Source organism: Furipterus horrens, unplaced genomic scaffold, assembly GCF_987537825.1.
Source record: "Furipterus horrens unplaced genomic scaffold, mFurHor1.1.pri manual_scaffold_3, whole genome shotgun sequence".
NCBI lineage: Eukaryota > Metazoa > Chordata > Mammalia > Chiroptera > Furipteridae > Furipterus > Furipterus horrens.
Genome location: NW_028327173.1, coordinates 54,264,158 through 54,286,062, shown reverse-complemented (window position 1 = coordinate 54,286,062; position 21,905 = coordinate 54,264,158). Strand labels below are relative to the sequence as shown.

The window sequence follows — 21,905 nt, the reverse complement described above, 5'->3', positions numbered from 1 at the left end:
CATTGAGCCTAAACTCAAGATGCTTTGCAGACAGTTCAGTATATATCATCAGACTTATCAGAAGTGCCTGAGCTTTGGAAATGGAAAACAGTGACCTTGACTCCTTCCCTGTCATTAACTAACTGTGGGGCCTGTTAATGATTCTTGACAAGCCTAAATTTCCATATTTGTGAAGTAAAAATGGGATGATAGCACTAATCGGGGTTTCCTATGAGGATTAAGTGAAATAGCAGAATATCTAAGAGCAAGAAATCTGGACCAAGACTGTCTTGGTTTTATTCTATCTCTGCCACACATGAGCTTTATTAACTTGAGAAAGTTACTCAACTTGCTCACAGAATCTTCGCTAGGATTAAATTAATTAATAGAGACCAAACATGGAGAAGAATGCCCAGCACATAACAATCAATTGAGGATATGTATAATCATCATCACTATTATAATTTATTAGAATAGAAATAGTAAGATGCAATAATCACAATCTTTCTCCCATTCTCTACTCCACTCCACCTCCAAAGGAATATGTCTTTTACATATTGTCTTTTGTCCTCTGCAACTCACAATGATCAGAGCTCATTTTTGCTGCGAAGAGTCTGGCTAATGGACTGATTCCCCTCAAAAGAACAGTGAGATAAAACCTTACTTCCCAGGGCTCAGAACATTTTCTTAGCAAGAAGAAGAGCCCTCCACAGGGCCTGTGGAATCATTAGGTGCTACACTGCTTTTGGAGAGTCTGGGTCAGCAGACAGGGGTGGACAGGAGGGCAGGTGATTACCTTCATTCCTAACAGCCTGTGTGTAGAACAACACAGGGAGACAGGAAATGGGGGAGGGACAATGTGGTAGTTAGATAGCAACAGAGAGAAAACGAGGAGAATTTTAGTAGCTTCCTAGACTGGGAAACTGTGGAGCTAGAGAACCATCTAAAAAGTGCATTAAAAGTTTCTTCTGTAAGGTGCTATGTAAAACTCTCATACCTTTCCTTTAAAGAAACTTTCAGAAAAGATCTGAATCATTCTTAAAAACTTAGGGAGTTAGATTATTATTTTTTAGAATTGGATGTGTTATGGAGTGTGGATCATGTTACATTGTCGTAATCACTATTATTGATGTATTGAATTGTGTTCAGTTTTCTGAAATTGAATGTTTTCTTTATATCTTTGTCCATTTTATTCCTTCTGTCTACAATGTCCTCCTCTCCTTTTTTATCTTATATATTAAAAATTTTAACATCCTCTCAGATCTATGTAAAGCAGTTTTCCTTGTGTAATTGATCAGTTCCTCCTTTGACCCTCACTGCTTTTTATATATTTCTCTCTTGCTCAGCACTTCTCTAATTCATTGAAGCCATAAATACCAGCCTTGCTCAACTACATGCAATGCTTGTGTGCATTATGGGAAAAACAGCCTGTGAACAGTTGACCCTTTTAACAATCTATGCTTCTTTCTGCTTGATAACAAGACTCTCACAGACTGTTTATTCTATGTATACAGGTAGTTTCCCCTGTCAGCCTTGGATTCATAACAGCTGATCCCTGGAAACAATTATTCCAGTCTTTCAGTTTTCTAGGACTCCCTAGAACACGGCCAACCTCTGGCTGCAGAGGGTGTATAGGACTAACAGAATGCCACAATATTTTTTATGGGTAATTCTTGGATAAAGAGTAACAAAGTCAATGACAATAGAGAGTCTGTTAGCTATGCCAGGCCAAATAATCAAAGAAACCTGAGCCTTAGAGGTAACAGGTTAGTCTTGACTCCTTGGTCAGCATAATTTTACATAATTAAATTACTTTTTATTATTTGTTGACCAGCAAAGCAGTAGTCTGCTTCTTGACCAGACATGAATGTAGAGCAGAGTGACAATCTATTCTTGTTTGCTTTGAACATTCTGGTTTACACCTGTTGAATGGGAGTGTAATTTGAATAATTACCTTCTTTGACACTTAAGTGTGACATGGTTTTGACATGGTTTTCCCAACATCACACACGGTAGAGTGACAAATCAAACACTAGCTTTCAAGTCTTTCAGAAAGTCTTAGAATATTCTCAACCACTTTGCTATATTCAAATTATTATTGAATGAATGATTCAACTCTGAGGATCAGAGAGAGTTGGGACCTATAGACTATAGTACTCATTCTCATGTATCTTTAAACCTAAGCTTACCACTTCCCAAGAAGGTTCTAAAATTGTGCCTTTAATGGGGAATACTGGGAAAGTTCTTAGTCATGAGAGACTCTCTTCTCACTGTATAACCTGGGGCCTGGAGTGGGGTACAGGGAACTCCTAGAGAAGTTACATAACCTAAAGTATTCAAAAGAAAAATCCGTTTTCCTATCTGAATGAAATTAGTTTCCAAGCAAGAAGAAACAAGAAATTAGATATATCTACAAGAGTTTGAACTTCAGCTTCCAAACTCTACTTTCTCGATGGATAAAAAAGAATGAAAGATAAAGCTGTATCTCAGATTTTCAAGTTCTGTTCTTAATAAAAATCAAATGAATCTCTGCCAAATGGGTGAGTGGGAGTCAGATGTATAATTAAACTTCCTTCTGGAATGTATGCCATTCAGAGATCAAATGGCTAGCATGAGCTCAATCTTTCCAAATGTGATCTATTGCCTCATGGAAAGTTGTCAATAGTTCTCACCGTGGAAACTTAACAGAATAGATTTTTTAAGTAAATGTTCTAACTCATTTAAGAATCTAAGCACACATTTAGAGAAAGAGAAATATGAGTAATGAATTATAAATCATACTTAGTCCAATAGTGTCTGACTTTATGCAGATTACAGGTTGGGTTTCTTTTATACTTAATGTCATATATGAGTTATTCCTAAGGTTTCTCTTCTTAAACTTCTCTCAACATTGATTTACAATAAATGGATGGGTTTAGCCATGTGATGAATGGCATTTTAAAGAAAACACTGGATATTTTAGTTTGCCCTTTCATAACTTCTAAGAAAAAAAGGTGGGGATGGGTGTCAGGAGATGTTCACAGCCAGAATAGAGCAGATGAAAATTCAGCATTACCTTTAAATACCATTTCATATAGACAGCTCACTCAGTTAGAAAGAGGTAAATAACATTTCAATTACAGGAAAAAAAATGTTTGTGCACACACTCCTATCTATTCTGAAGCCCAAATCAAATTCTATTCTATAAGATTATATCTATAGTAATATTTCCAATTCATTAAATATCATTAAGTAGCTATTCTCAAAATCAATGTGTAAAAATACAGTATTTTAAATGTCACATATGTTTGTGGCATTTCCTATTCAGAATTTTTCAAAAAGGAGAATATTTTCTTCAGTGCAATGAACAGTTATTTCTTCTCTCAAACCATCAAGTTGCAATAGATTTTTTTCTCTTTTTAAAATTCTTGTTTATTCTATTACAATTGTCCAGTTTTCCCCCCTTTGCCCTTCTCCCTCCAGCCCACTGCCAGCTCCCACAGTCCATCTCCACACTGTTGTCCGTGTCCGTGGGTCATGGGTCATTCATACATGTTCTTTGACTAATCCCTTCCCCTTCTTTTCTCCATTTCATCTCCCCCCTTTCCTCTAGCAATTATCAGTCTATTCCCTGTTTCCATGTCTCTGGTTCTGTTTTGCTCATTAGTTTATTTTGATCATTGGATTCCTCTTATAAGTGAGATCATATGGTGCTAGCTTTGGCAGCACATATATTAAAATTGAAAGAATACAAAGAAGATTAGCACAGTCCCTGTGTAATTGATTTTTTGCAATGTGGTTAATGAGCAAAAGCAGTTCCCATGGGCACCTTGAGGGGAAAAACAGTTCTATTGTTTGAAATCATATGTAGAGCTTTGGACTTTTCAATTTTAATTCATACTTAACAAAGCACACAGACACTATCTTATTCTCAGCTGGTTACTGATAGTTGTTCACTTTTTCTAGGTGAAATTAACTATAATCTTGTACCGTGAGTAAATATACTTTGCCTCAATAGCTTGTACTGATGTATGGAAAGGATAACTGAATCCCTCTATGCTAAAGTGAACAAATCTTACATTTATTGTTTCTTAGACATCAGTGTAGGCCCAGTTTCTATGTTTCTGGGAAACCTTTTTTCTGCTTTTTTAGTGAATGATGCTACCCTATACTTGTGTTCTCACTGTGTGAATGTAACAAGAACCTGGCCTGCCTTTAAATTTTCAACTGGGAGAAGGTTATCTCTCCTGCTTCATTACCAATGTAAGATGACTGCATGCTGAGCTCATTTGCTGTAGTTCTCTCCTCCCACGAGGTCAATAGTGATTGAAGGGATTTTAGGGCAATACTTAAAGCTCAGTCTGAATATGGAAGTCTTTTGGTGCCTTCAGGTTGATGAGTTTTGTGTAAGGAAAAAGTTCTTCCTTCTACTAAGCAAGGGTGTTTAGTGGTATTATAAGGGAGTTCATGTGGCTCTACTCCCTGAATCTTGTCTCTGGATATAGGAAAGATACAGAGTATAGTTTAATGTTTGGAATGTGTGGTTGGGAATTTATATACTTCATTTCTGTCATTAACATGCTTAGGTTGGCCACTGAACATACTTAATTAGACTGTAAATACTCAGAGTTTTTTATGAAAGAAAATACGTATTGTTTAAAACATTTTTTATATATTTATAGTAATAAGCTTCTTGTTCTTTAGTAATATTAATATTTCTAATGGAACTATTTATTATAGTATTAAAGAAGCTATTGTTGCAACACTGGTTTTAGCCATGAGTAGTTTGGGAGGTGTAGATTATCTTTTGTAGTCAGAGGGACATGTGCTTGGTTCACATTTAATAATGAAAACAATAATCACAGCAATAATAAAAGCAACAGCAGTGATTAGTTGGGAATTCAATACAAGCATTAACTACAAATAGACTATCCTATCCAGTCAATTTTGAAAAACTGGAATGTTTGGCACAATGTTTGGAGTTCTGACACAGTTGCAAAAAAGTTAATTCCTTTTGACTTCTGCCAATTAGTACTAAACTTATGAGGCATGAAATCATCTAATTCTCAATAATAGCTTTTCTATAGAGTTCCCAATAGAAAACATTTATGCTTGAAACATATGTGTCTAAATCTCACAAACCGCAGGAACATTTATTTACAAAAATGTACATAGTCTTCCCCTTTTAGTGCTTGGAAACAAAATAATTTTTTAGGAAGACGGGTGAAAATGGGCCATAAATTTGCCCATATCTTTAGTGAAGTCTCAACAAATCAACTGAGTTAAAGCCTAGGATATATTACATTTGCATATTTATATACCCAAATTTTTGGCAATTGCTACTTTTCCCTCATCTCCATTTTATTCTAGTTTTCTGCATTATTTTTTCTACTGAAGTGGTATGTTTTATTTTTGTCATTAAGGGAAGAGGTATAGGATGCCCAATAATATCAAACTGAGATGAAAAATTATCCCATTTCATTGTATGAAAAGATCAATTTTAACATATTAAGTGTCATGAAAGGCAGTGGAGATAAACGCATATTGGACACTGAAATGTCACTAACTTGTTCCCAAGCTTATTGTCATCTGATGTCTTAGAGGATATCCAGACCCTTATGACACAATTCCGGGCTGAAATCTTGAAATCATTTAGATTCAAAGGAATGAATATTACTATATTTTAACCTACCTCATGATATTTTAGAATATGCTGACCGCTTTTAGAAAATAGTTGGCTCTCAGTTTCTTATTTTCCTTCAGATTTCCAAAACACCTTTTTTCCAGAAGATTATTTTCTGTTTTCATGAATTACTAATATCTTGCAGTTTCCTCTCTAAGCATCTATCTTAGTCAGAATTTATATTTAGTAATGTTTAGTTACTGTCACAGATTTTAGAAGTACTACATTTTACTACAGGAAATTTAAAGAATACAAAAAAATAGAGTAAAATAAAAAGCATTTACATTCTGCAAATCCAGAGATGACCATAATGTTAGTGTCCTTCTCTCTCCCTTTTTACACACACACACACACACACACAGCAATCACTCTACCATACATACATGCATATACATAAAACTGGAATTATATTGTAAAGTGACATTATAGTTATTCATATTTTTCTCTAACATCTCTTGCAAAGTGGGCAATATTTACTGTAAATTGTTCCTGTACATTAAAACCACCTGAGAAGCTATAAAAGAGTTTTTAAAAAAGTCTGCATTTCAGCTTCAGAAACTTTGATTTAATTGGTCTGGCTTTATGAACAGGTACTTCTAAAAAATATATCCCCAGACATTTTTATTTCTCTATAAAATAGAGAATCAGTGCCATAGGGAATGTTGTATTATTTCTAAATCTTTATGCTTGGAAATGAGTCCATAGCTACATGTAACAATAAACTTTCATTCTAGTTCCTCTACTTGATATCTGACAGTTGATCACATTCACCAATTGTAGATTGGATTGGATTGTAGTTTTTAATTCTTTACTTTGTTAATAATAAAACCATGATGCCCTTTTCTAGATGACTTTGCAAAACCTCTATTACTAAAGTAGATGAAGTATATGTATAAATATATATCTCTAGTCATTTGATATCTGTCTTGCTTTGACCAATAGAATATTAGTGGATATGAAATAATAAAGGGGTTCAAATATGCTTGTTATTATGCTTTTTTCGTATGCTTTGAGAAGAACATACTCAGTGAAGGTGCGGTCAGCAAACTATACTGCCTAGGTCTCATGGGGGATACTTGAAATCAACGTGCTTACTCACAAAAATATCTAAAAAAATCGTGTTTTTTATAACCACTAATATTGTGTGTTCTCTTATACAGCATCAGTGCAAAAAAAACCTGACTGTTCATCCTTCTTCTGGTTATGTTTTTTGCCTTTTTTTATTCTTGTTCCTTCAAAATTTTCCCAGTCCCCCCCCCCCATTGCTCTCCCCAACCCTGCCCACCCCCACTCCCACAGTCAGTCCCCACCCTGTTGTCCATGTCCATGGGTCATTTATACATGTTCCTTGACTAGACCCTTTTCCTTCTTCCCCACTTTCTCCCTCTCCCCCTTCCTCTCTGGTCACTGTCAGTCTGTTCCTTGTTTCCATTACTCTGGTTCTATTTTGCTCATTTGTTCATTTTATTCATTTGGTTCCTCTTATAGGTGAGATCATATGTATTTGTCTTTTACTATCTGGCTTATTTTATGTAGTATAATACTCTCCAGTTCCATCCATGCTGTTGTAAAAGGTAGGAGTTCCTTCTTTCTTTCTGCTGTGTAGTATCCCATTGTGTAAATGTACCACAGTTTTTTTGACCCACTCATTTACTGATGGGCACTCAGGCTGTTTCCAGCACTTGGTTACTGTAAATAATTCTGCTATGAACATAGGGGTCCATAGGTTCTTTTGAATTGATGTTTCAGTATTTTTCAGGTATAATCCTAGCAATGGAATCACTAGACCAAAAGGCAGTTTCGTTTTCAGCTTTATGAGGTAATTCCATACTGCTTCCACAATGACTGCTCCAGTCTGCATTCCCACCAACAGTGCACCAGGGTTCCCTTTTCTCCACATCCTTGTTGTTTGTTGATTTGTTAATGATGGCCATTTTGACTGTGTAAGGTAGTATCTCATTGTGGTTTTAATTTGCATCTCTGATAGCTAGTGATGTTGAGTATCTTTTCCTACGTCTATGGGCCCTCTGTATGTCCTCCCTGGAGAAGTGTCTATTCAGGTCCTTTGCCCATTTTTGATTGGATTGTTTGTCTTCCTGGTGTTGAGTCATATGAGTTCCTTATATATTTTGGAGGTCAAAACCTATGTTTTCTCATATGGTTGGTTCCTTTAGTCATAATTTTATGTTTGTTTTTTTTCTATGCTACTCCATTCTGCTTCTCTTACACTCTTGACAATTCCTATTTAAGATGCTTTGCTATCTTCTTTCCTCATCATGTAAATAAAAACATTGTCCCAGAACTTCATTTTCAGCTCTTGTAAATTCTTAATAAATTCTTCCTGAATATCTTCTTTATTTTCATTATTTTAGCTGTATTGTATCTTTACTAGTAGCTTCAGAATAGGAACAGAAATTTTGTGATTTTTTAAAAATATTTACCCAAGGACATTTAATCATTGCTTTTAGAGATAAAGGAAAGTTGTGAGAGAGAAACATCAATGTGAGAGAGAAACATTGATCAGCCACAACTGGGGACTGAATCTGCAACCTGGGTGTGTAATGTGACTGAAAATTAAACCTGTGATCTTTCAGGTCTATGGGACAGAACTTCAACCAACTGAGCCACACCAGCCAGGGCAGAAATTTTGTAAATTTTATTTATAAAATTCAATCATACCTTATCTTAAGTCATGTAGAAATTGAACTCATTATTTTCTTTCCCCAGTATGCTACTTCTCATGAATTACCCATACTGATTAAAACTACAACCTACATCGTCAGTTCAGTAAAGATGAAGAGAAAAGAAAGAGGAAAGAAGAGAAAAGAAGGAAAGCAAGATAGATAAACCTAGGCTTCAATTTTTTGAATTCCCATAGCCACTTGATCGCCTGAGAAACTTGAACATATCCTCATGACCCATTTCATGAAAAGTATCCTAGCTACTTCTAATCTCCGGAAAATTTGGTTATTCAGAACTGTTTTTTTTTACTTTAAAACTTGCATTTATAATCTCTCTCTCTCTCTCTCTCTCTTTTTTTTTTTTTTTTGTCTAAACTCATTTATGTCAGGGCCTATGTTGTCTTCATGTTTGATTTTAGAGTCACCAATACAGTACTGACACATGGTTGGAGTCCAGTAAATACATGTTGAGTGAATTGTGTCACAAGGTATCAGAGGCTGAATTACTAAAATGGGCTTTTTAGAAATTGTCACTATGACCAAGGATAAATTATTTTGTGTTTATTTTTAGTTTCCCTGTCTGTCAATTGAGAATGTGCTGCATTACTTTTCTTCAAAAGAGTTGTTAAATGATTAACAAATGAAGTCATTTAAAACAGAAATGAAGTGCTGGAGAAATGATAATGAATTAGATTATGGAACTTGGCTCATTGTGTTATTAGTATTCCATCTATTGAAATCACATGGCCAAATGATGACCTAATTATATCCAATTTGCCAGATGGCTAATTGTGACAAGCAAAGAACATTAGCAGTTATTGTAAATATTGTCTTTTGATAATAAAACATGTTCCAGAATTACTAATTTATTTTTTAAATAATAATTTTTACCTGTAACTTTAGACACGTATTTCTGAGTTTAATAAAATTATTATTAAAATATGGAGAGAAGGTGATGATTCAGAAAGACCTAGGCTGGCCCTGGCCAGTGTAACTTCAGTTGGTTGAAGCATTGTTTTATATACCAAAAGGTCACTGGTTTAATTCCCAGTCAGGGCACATTCTTATATTACAGTTTCAATCCCTTATTAGGGCTTGTTCAAGAGGCAACTGATTGATGTTCCTCAGATCTCTCTCTCTCTGTATCTCTCTGTTCCCCTCTCTCTAAAAATCAGTGAGAATTAAAAAGAAAAGAAAAGAAAAAGAAAAGAAATAGAAAGGGCTAGGCTATTAAATAAGCATTGCAATGTAATTTTAAATAATTTGCTTTTTATTTACAATGTTGGGCCTAATTTTGATTCAAGGAGCAGGATAATATATTATGACTCTCTGCATAACAAACATGCAAACTGACTTCCAGCCAAGATGGAGATGGAGGTAGTATAGGAAAGGGTAAACCCAGAGAACTTATATGCATGATGTATGGGCATGAACTAAAGGGTTGGGAATTGGTGGAGGATAGGTGGGTAAGTGGACAGAGTAGAGCAAAAATAAAATAAATTGAGACAACTGCAATAGTGTAATCAATGAAATACGCCAAAAAACAAAACAAAACAGAAACATCCAAACCTATAAGAATTCTTATGAGTTTATTTCAGCCAAATTGTTGACAATTGCTGGGAAGCAAAATGTCAATGGATTGAGAAAATGCTCCAGAAAATAGAAGTTTTGCACCTTATTTTAGACATCAAAATTGTAACCATGCAGAACGGGGTTGGACGCTTATTACCATAATATATGTCCCAACAATTTGTTGAATGAAACAGGTTTTTATTAACAGGGTTCCAATTTGGGGGGAGGCTGAGAGCACTCCTGCCCTGAGCCCTTCTCTCTCATGAGACCTAGAACTTTGATTGCTTCCTAAAAGACTATAAGCCAAAACCATGCCCAAAAGTTCCCCATATCCTTATATGTCTTTAAGCTGGTCACACAAACAGATCTCCATCCTTTCTGAAGTGCACACCTATGGGTTTCAGAGTCACCATCTTTTTGCAGCAGTTCTTTCTTTCAAGATCGGGGGTGCATTACACTTAGTCTCCATGTAGCAGTCCAGGACCCTGTATCATGCTGCACTGGATCATAGTGTCCCAGAGGTTGGAGCACAGTGAGTCATGGGTCTCAACCCGGGACTCTGCTTCCAGCAGTGGGCTTCCAACCATGTGGGGCCTAAGCCCCTGGTGGGTCTGGCAGCTGCCTGATCCCAGGAGTGCCTCCATCCATATGGAGACCCAAATGGTCCAAGTGCCCAAAGCTCAGGGAGAGAGAGGAGAGAGAGAGAAGAGAGAGAGAGAGAGAAGAGAGAGAGAGAGAGAGAGAGAGAGAGAGAGAGAGAGAGAGAGCGAGAGAGCGCTTTCATCAAGCTCCACAGCAAGAGAGAGCCCTGAACCAAGTGAGAGGGAGAGCCCACAACCAAATGAATGGCTTCTCTGCATTCATGCTTTAAAAGTAGCCCTCCCAAAATCCCATGTGTGCAGGATGCATATGCGAGTGCTCAGTTTTTTGTATGGTGCATCAGTGTCCACCATTTTTGTCAGCTCCCCAGTGTTTTTGACCCTCTTTTGGCTGCCATTTGCCATTTTTAGTAAGGGCAAAAGTTTCCCAGCTATGCACACGTGCACAAACGTTTGCTTGTACGAGATGGTGCATCTGGCTCCCCTCAGCTCAAGCGGGCTCTGTGTGAACTGCTCCCCTACCATGTCACCAGTGGCTCAGCTACCGGCTCACCTCTGCATTGCCATGTTGTCTTTGTTTCCACTTCGCCCCAGGCAGCATCCTCCCTCTGAAACCCCTGCCTACTGGGAAGGCAGTGGCTACTTGGTTGTTACTTTAATCTGCCACCCTGGGGTCCCTTGCTTTTTAGTCACCTCTCCTCTGACCTATCCCATTACACAATCAAAAGAGAAGGCACAAGGGGGTTACATGAAATCCATCGATGATAGTTTAGGGGGAGAGGAGAAAGCAAAGTGAGGAAACCTCTGTGGCTGGATAAAAAGGTCAAATGCTAAAGACATCCTTCTTTTACATAGCTGGGTCCAGGATAGTTAACAGTCAACAATTAACATGAACACAATGACAATGAGGAGATTTGTGGTCTGTGCTCTGGTGTGGTGGTTGTGCCTGAGGGATGTGGAAAAAGGGAAGTTACCTTGATATTCCAAAGATATGCTATAATAGATGCAAAAAGACAATAGACAGGCTCAGTTAGTTAAGGTAAAGATTGACTTTTGTCAGGGAATATTCTAGCCTGGGACAGACTACCTGCCATAAATAGCTTTTAGTTAAAAAGTTTTAATTTCATGCCATCCTATGTGGTTCCTTTAGGTCTCTGGGTTTGTAAGGCCACCACACAAGTCTCCCCTGAGCTTGTCAGGTTTAGTATGTGGTCTCTTTCTGTCCACACAACCCATCAGATGTCTCTCAACTTTTGTCTACTATTCTCTTGTCTCCTAACAAACCCTCAGTGTGTGTGTCCAGATCTCGATAAATACTTGTGTCAACCTTGTGAAACTGGAATTCATATGTAATTTAGGTACCATTTCATCATTCTGATGTGTGGAGTTTTATTGTGTTCTTCAGAATCCAAGGCAGCTCTTCAACTTTACCAAAATGCAGGGCCTTATTGAGACATTTAAAGGGCAAATAATTTGTTACCTCCCAACCCCTCACAGTTTGGTGTCATTCAAAGTAAAAACAATACAAAATCATCAAGTAAGTTCAAGACAGTCTAACACAGTTTTTATATTTCTTGTCATAACTAATCTATGCCTTTTATAAAATAGAGAATCTTTCCAAAAGTGATTTTGGTGATCAGCTTTGCTCATTCCCTTAGGTTACTGGTCTGCATATTGGGCGATTCAGATGTGATCCAAAGGTTCACTGATTTGTCATTATCCATTTACTTCATTCTTATATCTGCTATTGATTGTAACTTTGCCACTCGGGTCAAATGTAAAAATAAGAGCAGACATGAGACTAAAATATCTGACAAAGTTTACTTTAAGCTACTGCTATCAGGAAAGTTAATAACAAACAAAATAATTTTAAAAATCCATATATTCACTGAATCCATATGGTGTAGATGTACTGAGCCTTATATAATTTTAGTTTCTGAAAATTTTAACTATACTTCATATTGTTATTTATTTGTTGGTCTCAAGCAAATATTTTGGCAATCAAGTCAGAGCTTACCAATACTAATGCCCCATAACATTCATTTCTTATTTGTATTACAGTTCAATAACTTAAAAAAAAATAAAAAGTATCTACGAAGTTGCACTCATTAAGGTCCAGGATCGATCTCATCCGTACTGTGTCACAGGGTTTGCTACCAGTCACCTTAATTGTAAAATGAATTGCTTAGTCACATATCTAATAATGAGTAGAATTGGCCTTCATAACCACTTCTTTCTTGTTATCAATCAGCTATTTACATAGGTCACAGGGGAAAACATATCATTGTTCAGCATGAGACAGAGTAATATCAAATTTAATTGCTCTACGAGGCACTGGAGTCATAATCTTTACACAACACTTAATGTTTTCATTACTTATCAATTCACTTATAATTATGCTATACTCACGAAAGTTAAGCAGCCTGCAAACAGTAGATCTTTCAATGATGTTTATTCAGAGATAAAAAAATAGATGCAGAATGTGTTAGAGTGAATATATTACCACAAATGATTATATAGAATGCCAGTTATTCCAGTTTATCTTTACTAATATCGCTGAAACAGACTGTGTCAGATGTGCTTACCTTTTATGGGTAACAGCTTTATTCCTTTTACTGACTTTAATTTTTTTTAATGGCTTTTCCTGAGACTTTTCTAGTGTTTGTTGTTGCTATCCAATAATTTTTTTTCTAAAGATGTTATACTGAGAGACGTGAGATGACTACAATATAAAATATAATTTATGCATTCATTCATTTCTTACATTTAAAAAAACCTGTACTACATATAAAGATGATTAAAAGCAAAAGTTATGCCATCCCAATGCCTCAGGTATTGCAGAGATATACAAGTAAACTCTGAACCAACGTGGATACAATACTTCTGAAATATCTCTAATGAAGAGAGAATTGGTATCTGGGAAGATAGCTTGAATGCTTTGGCATTCATACCGATACCATTAAAAAATTTACAAAGTATGCATGGTTTGCATTCTATTCCAGTAGTTTGCAGACTCTTTTTACATACTAAGACCTTTTTTCAATAGAAAATTGAAACCAAAGTTGATAGATAGAATATATAAAATGCATAAAATAGACACTCACCCCTGGAGAACACTGTTGCAAACAATGGCTTCTGAGGACCATACTGATCCTATTCTACCTGTGGTTGTGATGTATAAAATGTTTTTTCCAAGTATTTCGGTGAATTGCTTAACTTTATTATTTTTTTTAATATCTACCCCAAAACTTCCATTAATGGGCCCACATTTATTTTATGGCTTTGTTTACTCATATAATATAACTGACTATACCCACAGACCTGTGCCTTGACTCAGAAGCACTGTGGTTTTAGTGTAAGTATAATGTATTTTAAGAACAGGATGCTAAGACAGAGGAAAAATATTGAAATTGGAGTAGGAATGATTAAAGAAAGAAGTATCAAGAAGACTCCCAGAATTGTTTATAAATCAACACAGTTATTGAACACTTTGGGACCTATAATATATTAGTGACTAAAAGAATAAACATGGATTCTGCTCTCATGAGGTTTATAATCTATTAGAGAAAGAAGAGATAATAACCTGGAATTTTCCCAAATTAATGACAGACTCAAGTTATTTACTCAAGAAGGGCTATGAACTCCAAGAAAGAATAATAAAAATAAATTCTCACTTAGACTAAGAATTGATTTAGCAACTGGAACAATAGAAAGTAGAAAACAAAGCCCTGGCTGCTGTGGCTCAGTGGATTGAGTGTCGGCCTGGGAGCCAAGTGTCACTGGGTCGATTCCTAGTCAAGGCACATGACTAGGTTGCACATCAGGTCCCCAATTGGGGGCGTGAGTGAGAGGCAACCACACAGTGATGTTTCTCTCCCTCTCGTTCTCCTTTCCGCTCTCTCTAAAAATAAAACAAACAAACAAACAAATAATTAAAAAAAAAGAAAGTAGAAAGCAAAGATATGTCTATTATATAGTTCTGAGGGATAATGGCTGCTGATGAAAACTTTTAAACAAAATAGAAATATTCTTTAAGAATAAATATGAAAAAAAAGACATTTACAAAAGATCAAAACCTGAGAAAATTGATTACTAGCAAACTCACATTTAATAAAAAAAAAAATAGAGAATATGCTTCAGACAGGTAATCAGTCCAGATGTATATGAGTCAGCTTGAGCAGACATCATAAAATACAATAGGCAGGGTGACTCAAAGAACAGAAATATATTTCTCAGTTCCACAGCCTGGGAAGTCTAAAGACAAAGTGCTGGCCAATTTTTTTTCCTGCTGAGAGTTTTCTTCTGGCTTGTAGATGCTATCTGCTCACTGTGTACTCACAGGGTCTTTCCACAGCGTGTGCATGCCTACAGGGAGCCAGCTCTCTGGCTTCTCTTCTGGTAAGGACATAAATCCTGTCATGAGAACCCTGTCTTCATGACCTCATCTAAATTGAATGACCTCAGAAAGGCCCTTAACTCCTAATACCAGCACATTAGATATTAACACTTCAACGTATGAATTTTTTTTTGGGGGGGGAGGGCACAAACATTCAGTCTATAATAAGATGGAAGATCAGAAATGTAGGCAAAAATGAAGAATTGTGAATATTTTAAATATCTAGGTACTGGCCTTATAAAACACTCATAATCATGGCCTCAGTGTTCTAAATGTACGGAGAATTAGTGGCATAAAAGATAAGAAATAAATAGAACTAAAGTGTTCAAAAGCACTTGTATTGTCTGGAAAAATGTAAAAATACAAACTAATATTAGCCTTTGATAAATAAAAAATGTATGTTCTGTTGCCCTAGCTGGTGGCTCAGTTGGTTGGAGAGTCATCTCATACACCAAAAGGTTGACAGCTCAATCCCCTGTCAGGCACATGCCTAAGTGGCAGGTTTAGTCCTCAACTGGGGTGATTTCCAGAGGTAACTCATCGATTTTTCTCTCTCATATTAATGTTTCTCTCTCCCTTTTCCTCTCTCTCTAAAATCAATAAATATATCCTTGAGTCAGCATTAAAAAAAAAAAAAAAAAAAAGTATGTCCTGTTCTCCAGAATAAGCAAGGGAATAGTAAAGGAATGTACTACTTCCAAAAAATAGAAGAAGGAAATGCAATGTCCAAGTAATGCTGAATAAATAAAAAAGGCAAGGAAAAAGAGAAAAGAATATAGAACATATAAGGTAAGTAGAAAGCACTTAGTAAGATTATAGGTTTAAGCACAAATATCTGTAATTATGTTAAATATAAATCAATTTATTCCATTTAAAATGCAAAGATTGACACCCCAATTTTTTTTTTAAATGTTGTTTTCAGAATGTTTATCTAAAACACAAGGATACAGAAAATGAAAGTAAATTATGGAAAAGTTATATCATTCAACATACAAACTTTACTGAAGTGGAAATTGTTGCAGCTACATTAATATCAGACCAAGTAGATTTTAAAGCAAGCAAAATGCCTTAATAGAGGCAAAAAGGAAAACTTAATAACAATAAAGGTCCAATTCAACTAAAATATCTACATTTCTATATATCCTGTAAGTTGTACTTAAAGTATATAATATAAAGATTTATGGAAACATAGGAAAAATAAGAAAATCCACAATTGTAGTAGAATATCTTAACAGTCTGTATTTATAACTAAGAGAATAAACAATGAGCATACAGATTTTCAACACAGAAGTAATAATTTTGACCTAGTATATATAAGAACAGCGGAATATATATTCTTTTCAAATGTCTATGAAACATGAAAGGTAATTATTAAGCACCTATAAATTATAAAAATCAAAATTATTCTGAATATGTTTTCTTTTCAAAGTTTAATTAAGCTAAAAATCAATAAAAATTTCATACTAGAAATATTCCTATGGTCAAAGAATTAATAATAAAAGTAAAAAAATATATTTAGCTGATTGATAAAATTAACAAACAGCAAAACTTATGAAATTAGATGAAGTGATTGAGACTATTCAAAATTGATAATCAATGTAAGAAATTTAGAAAAAGTATAATGATATTAAAAACATACACAGAGAAGGAAATAAAGATGAGTACAGAAATTGACAACCTAGGAAATAAACATAAAAGAGGGCTCAATAGCCCTGGCCGGTGTGGCTCAGTTGATTGGAGTGTCACCCGGTAAAACTGAAATGTTCATCATGGGTTTCATTCTTACTAGGTTCCAGGGTCAGTCCCTGACTGGGGCATGTACTAGAGGCAACCAATTGATGTTTCTCACATCATTGTTTCCCTCCCTCTCCCTGCCTCCCTTTCTTTCTCCCTAAAAGTAAATGAGCATGTCCTTGAGTGAGAATTTAAAAAAGAAGGGTCAACAAATTCCAGAGCTGTTTCTAACAGACTAATAACAAGGACAAACTCTGGTTAGGCTAATGAAAGAAAAAAATGTGTGTGCGCACACACATACACACATGATTTAAGGTTAAAGAATGGAATATTATTACAGATCCCAGTGCTGTTAAAATGATAAATAATTGAAAAGCTTATGACATTTAAAATTTTATATAAAATTGAAAAATTCTTTCAAAAAGATGACTTACAACAATTGACAGTAACAAAGAAAATTTAAGAAATGGAATTTATAATTAAAACATTAAAAATTCATCACAAAGAAAACTCAAGGCCCATATTGTTCTACTAATAAATATAGACAAAAACTTCCAAAAATAGAAATAAAGAAAGAATTCTCAATTATTTTATAAGTTTAGAATAACCAGAGAAGCAAAACTTAATGATAATACAACAGAGAAAAATTACAATATTACTAATAAAACATTGATTTTTAAAAATTATAAATGAAATAGTGGCAAACTAAATGTGGTTGTTATACAAAGAGGATAGCATATTATGGCTAATTAAAGGACAAAAATACAAATCGACTGAACGTTTGCATATAAATCAATATAATACTAAATATTTACAAAATAATGAATAAAATTAAATAATTCGCTATTTAGTTGAAGAAAAATATTCAATAAAATTTAATGCTCTACCACAATTTTCACACAAGATGTTGAAGGGAACTTTGTTAAGTAGAATAAGGGTATCACTAAAACTCTACAGTAAACATTAGTCTTATTTTGAATTGTTCAAATCTTTCACTTTGAGATTGGAACAAAATGTTGATGTTTGTTATTTTCTTATTTATGCAACATGGTCTTGAATGCCCTAGCCATGGCCATAAGTCATGGAAACAAATATAGAAGTCAGGTATGAAAGGAAAACACAAATGTCTTTATTCACAGGCAACATTATTGTGTATATAAAAAATGCAAGGTGATTCTACAGAAATATTATAAAATTAATGAGTAAAATTAAGGATCCTGGATACAAGTAAATACATAAAATTAATTGTATTTTATATTCTAGGAACAAATTAATAGAAAATGAAATTTTAAAATGGATACAACACAAAACAAACAAATAAAACAAAACAGTCTCATAGAACAAGCAACCAAAGAGTGGAAAGGAGTAGGTGAATATAGTCATTAATATTGTGATAAGTTTACACAGTGACAGGTAATTACTAGAATTAGTGGGATGAACACATTATAAGGTATAAAATGTCGAATCACTATGTTGAACACGTAAAACTGATATACGATAACCAAGATAAATTGTATAAACTTAAAATATTTTTAAAATAAGAAATAATGGATACGATTTACAATAGCATAAAAAACCCATTGAGGAATATATCTAACAAAAATACTTAAGTCCTCTTTATTGAATACCACTAGCTATTAGTTAAATAAATTAAAAAAGAGCTAAAGAAATAGAGAAATGTATTGTACACATGGATTAGAAAACTCTATGTTATCAAGATCTCAATTCTCCCCAATTTGGCCAATTGATTTAAAATTTATATTGAAATGCAAACAGTCAAATAAGGCAATTCTGATAAAAATATTAAAGATAAATAACTACAGTGTCAGCTATTAAGACACAAAGATTAATTAATGTATGATTCCATTTCTAGAATGCTAAAAGAAGGCAAAATTTAGGCTTTAGTTTAGAGATGCATGCTTACGTAGTGAAACTCTTCACAGTTTTCATTATACAAGTCATAGCAGCACTTTCTTTGGAGATAAGAGTATACCATCTTTGAATAAGGGCATGAATATCTATATGCAAAATTTTACCTCTTGACCTACGTCGTAGATACATGAGTGATCGATCTCTGTGATAAGTCATTAAGTTATTTATTTTTACTTTGTGCGCTTTTCTGTTTTGTTTTATATTTCATGAAAAAAAAAAAGACATTTTAAAAAGATATACTCAGACTAAAGCACATATACAAGTAACTATAACCTGAGGGTGTATTTTGGAATAAATGAGCTTTGGAAGTTATACCAGACTATGGCAGAATTTAGCAACTAGAGAAAGTAAAGCTTGAGCTGAGCTTTTAGAGTCCAAAATAAATAAGGCATTGGAGAATGCTGACAATGGAAGGAGCATTTCAGACTGAGGAAGAGTCTATGTAAAGGCCCAGTAATGGCAGAGAGCATGGATATTTCAGGGACTGAATAAAACCTAGTGTGCCTAGAGCATGAAAAAGTTTCAGATTATCTTCTTTTCCCTAGTAATAGATTTTGAATTTCCTCCACTAAAAAAAAAAAAAAGGTTATGCAAATTGAGTTTTCAATAGTCGACTGGGCTATAGAGAAATTTATGTATCAGTTGACTCTTCTGAGCATTGTGTAGCTATTGAAAGGTTTAGGGTGCTTTTTTTGGAGATGACACAATCAGATTTGCATTTGAAAAAGTTAACTCTGGTAGCAGTGTACAGAATGGATCGAAAGGCCATAGAGCATAGTCTCGGGGTGCAGTTAGTAGGTTACTGAAAAAGTCAAGGTGAGCGTGGACAGGGCATTGGCCTGTGTGCCAGTGAAGATGATGAGAAATTGATAGATATGTGGAGATTCTAAATCTGGAGACAAATAGGCTATTGAAACTTGATTTTGGAAGACAAAATAATTTTTTGTATAACATTAACTACCAAATTTTCTTTTAGAGGATCACAAGTTTCAGTAAAGAAAACAATAACAATCCTGTTAATAGTCAGTTGCATTACTATATCATTAAGGAAAACTAATATTATACATACATATTTCTTCTGCTTGGTTCTCATTGGAACATGAAGGGTCTACTTCTTAGGCTATATCAAGCAAACCTATGTCTTATTGGTAGATGCAATGTGGTCTTTATTTTCCTAGTATGATTGTACAAAAAGAGACTTTTGTTTTTTTGCTGTATGACTTACAACGACTGAAAATACATATAACCTTATGGAGTATACTTGCCTGACTCTTGCCTCTTTTCTCCAAATGTCTGCTTAATCAATTGCCCTTTATATTGCACAATGAACAATCTTCCCTACTCTTAAGCTAGTGAAATTGTTACCATAAAACTGTAACTTGGAATATGGATCACTGGGGAGTCTCCCCCATTGGTCAAGATGGCTTCAAGGGTAGGTTCTTTCATTGAATGTGCAAAAAACTAGCAAGATAATTGAATAGGGAAAAAAAGCCCTCCCTCCTTCCCATACCAGATTGGGGGTGGAGCCAAGGGAAGAAGGCAGGCACATGCGCCCTGGAAGTAAAAATGGCACAGGCAGTGGTGCCTGACTAAAGAGGTCAGTCACTCTAACCTGAGGAAAGAAGGGATTGTTTGGGAGGTTGAGCCACTCAAAGCATGTGAAAGTTTGGGAAGTTGATTCGTTATTTTGAGAAGGCACCTGGTCTGTCCCACACTCAAGCTAATACAGTCCCAGAGGAATAAAGAAGCTCTTTCTTGCTTGTAACCTGCACTCACACTGTGCACTCACCTGTTTTCTTCATGGCCATTGACCTATGGCCTCTAGCAGGGAGCCTCTCTCTTTTTTGCCCATCTCACAAGTACTAGCTTGCGCATTCATGTTTGTGCACCAGCCATATGGTCATGCGGGCTCCACATGCAGAATCTTAGAGGAAGCTTGAAATGGACTGCAGCTGGGAAGCAGCTAAGTTACCTGGATGGTGACTGACAACTTAGCATCCACCTGCAGGCTCCAAAGGATTGTACTTTAAAATGGAGTAGGAACTCTGGACTCTGGTTTCTTTCTTGGCCTTGCTGAAGACACGGTAGGACTTCATCCATGGCAGAGAGAGGAAATGGCCTTTTATTGGGGCGTCCACCATTCTCTCAGGTCACATAGCATTTGAAGAAAATCTCTTTCCTTTTGCACCAGCGCCAGCATCACAGGTTTGACTGTTGTGACAGGCAGCTGAACCTCTGTATTTGTTCAGTTACAAAATTTCATTTGAAAAATCATAATCTGTTGGCTCAGCAGTTTTCTGGGAATTAAAGTTATTGCATTCTACTTTCAGTGACATAGTTCCTCTCTTCAGGAGAACTGGGGTGGTTCATTACACTCACCCCTGACTTAGTTTTTACTCCTTTTATCATGTGCATTGTACAGTGATCAATACTTCAGAAAGAATTTTAAAAATTGAGATTTATAATATGCTGTGAAAATACTCCCTGATCATAATACTTGATTACTGTAAATCCTAGATATGTGGGGTAGCATTCCATCCTGGTGCAGATGGAGAAAGCGATGCATAGCAATTTCAATTGATTCATCAGATCAGTAAAATCAAGTCACTAAGATTTCATTAGAACTTGACTCCTAACTGCAGACTTTTTATCACAAATTTGTCCTGATCATTTGCATAAAAAATATTTTGTTGCCCCATGGTAAAAGAAATCAGATGAAAGTTGTTAAATTAATCTACTACTGCAAATATACTCTTCAAGTGGGAACAAAATCCTGTTTGTATGATACTCACATCTTACACCCTTTTTTTGAACTGAAGTTAGCTATTTGTTGGTAAAATGTACATTAAAGTATAAAGGCCTGAGCTATTTATTGAACTTTAACATTTCTTTTTAAGTTATTGCCTAATCGTTATTCACTATATGAACACATAAGAGAAAGCTAAATAATTTATAAGTAATGCTTTGAGAGATACATTGTTCAAAAGAGCAGAACTACTCTTCTCATTCCATGGAAAAGATTTCTGAAGTTTATTCCTTAAAATAAAATGTTGACAGAAAATATAGTGGGTTACTGAATACTTTTATTCTAAGTTCTATGATCTTTCTCTCTAGAGCTAGTTAAAGGTTATTTTTACAACTTTGACATCTTGGTTCTAGTTTTCTTAACCATTCTTTCTGGCCAATAATTTTTCTGGTCAAATTGAAAAATGTCTTCTTCACTTTCTATTTCTCTGACTATAGCTAGTTTATATTGACTCTTGGATTTCTCCCCCTTTTGCTCTATATTCAAGTTGTCATAAATGCATTTTGAGAAATATTTGTCTGCTTTGGTTGACTGCATACAATAT

At 35.1% G+C, this 21,905-nt stretch overlaps 1 non-coding gene across 1 annotated transcript; it reads left to right on the top strand.

Moving 5' to 3' along the window:
• Positions 1-3,668: 3,668 nt before the first annotated feature.
• On the top strand, positions 3,669-3,776 carry LOC150015100 (U6 spliceosomal RNA). The gene has a single exon (XR_016510222.1). It is a non-coding gene; the product is annotated as a U6 spliceosomal RNA (small nuclear RNA).
• The last annotated feature ends 18,129 nt before the right edge of the window (positions 3,777-21,905 follow it).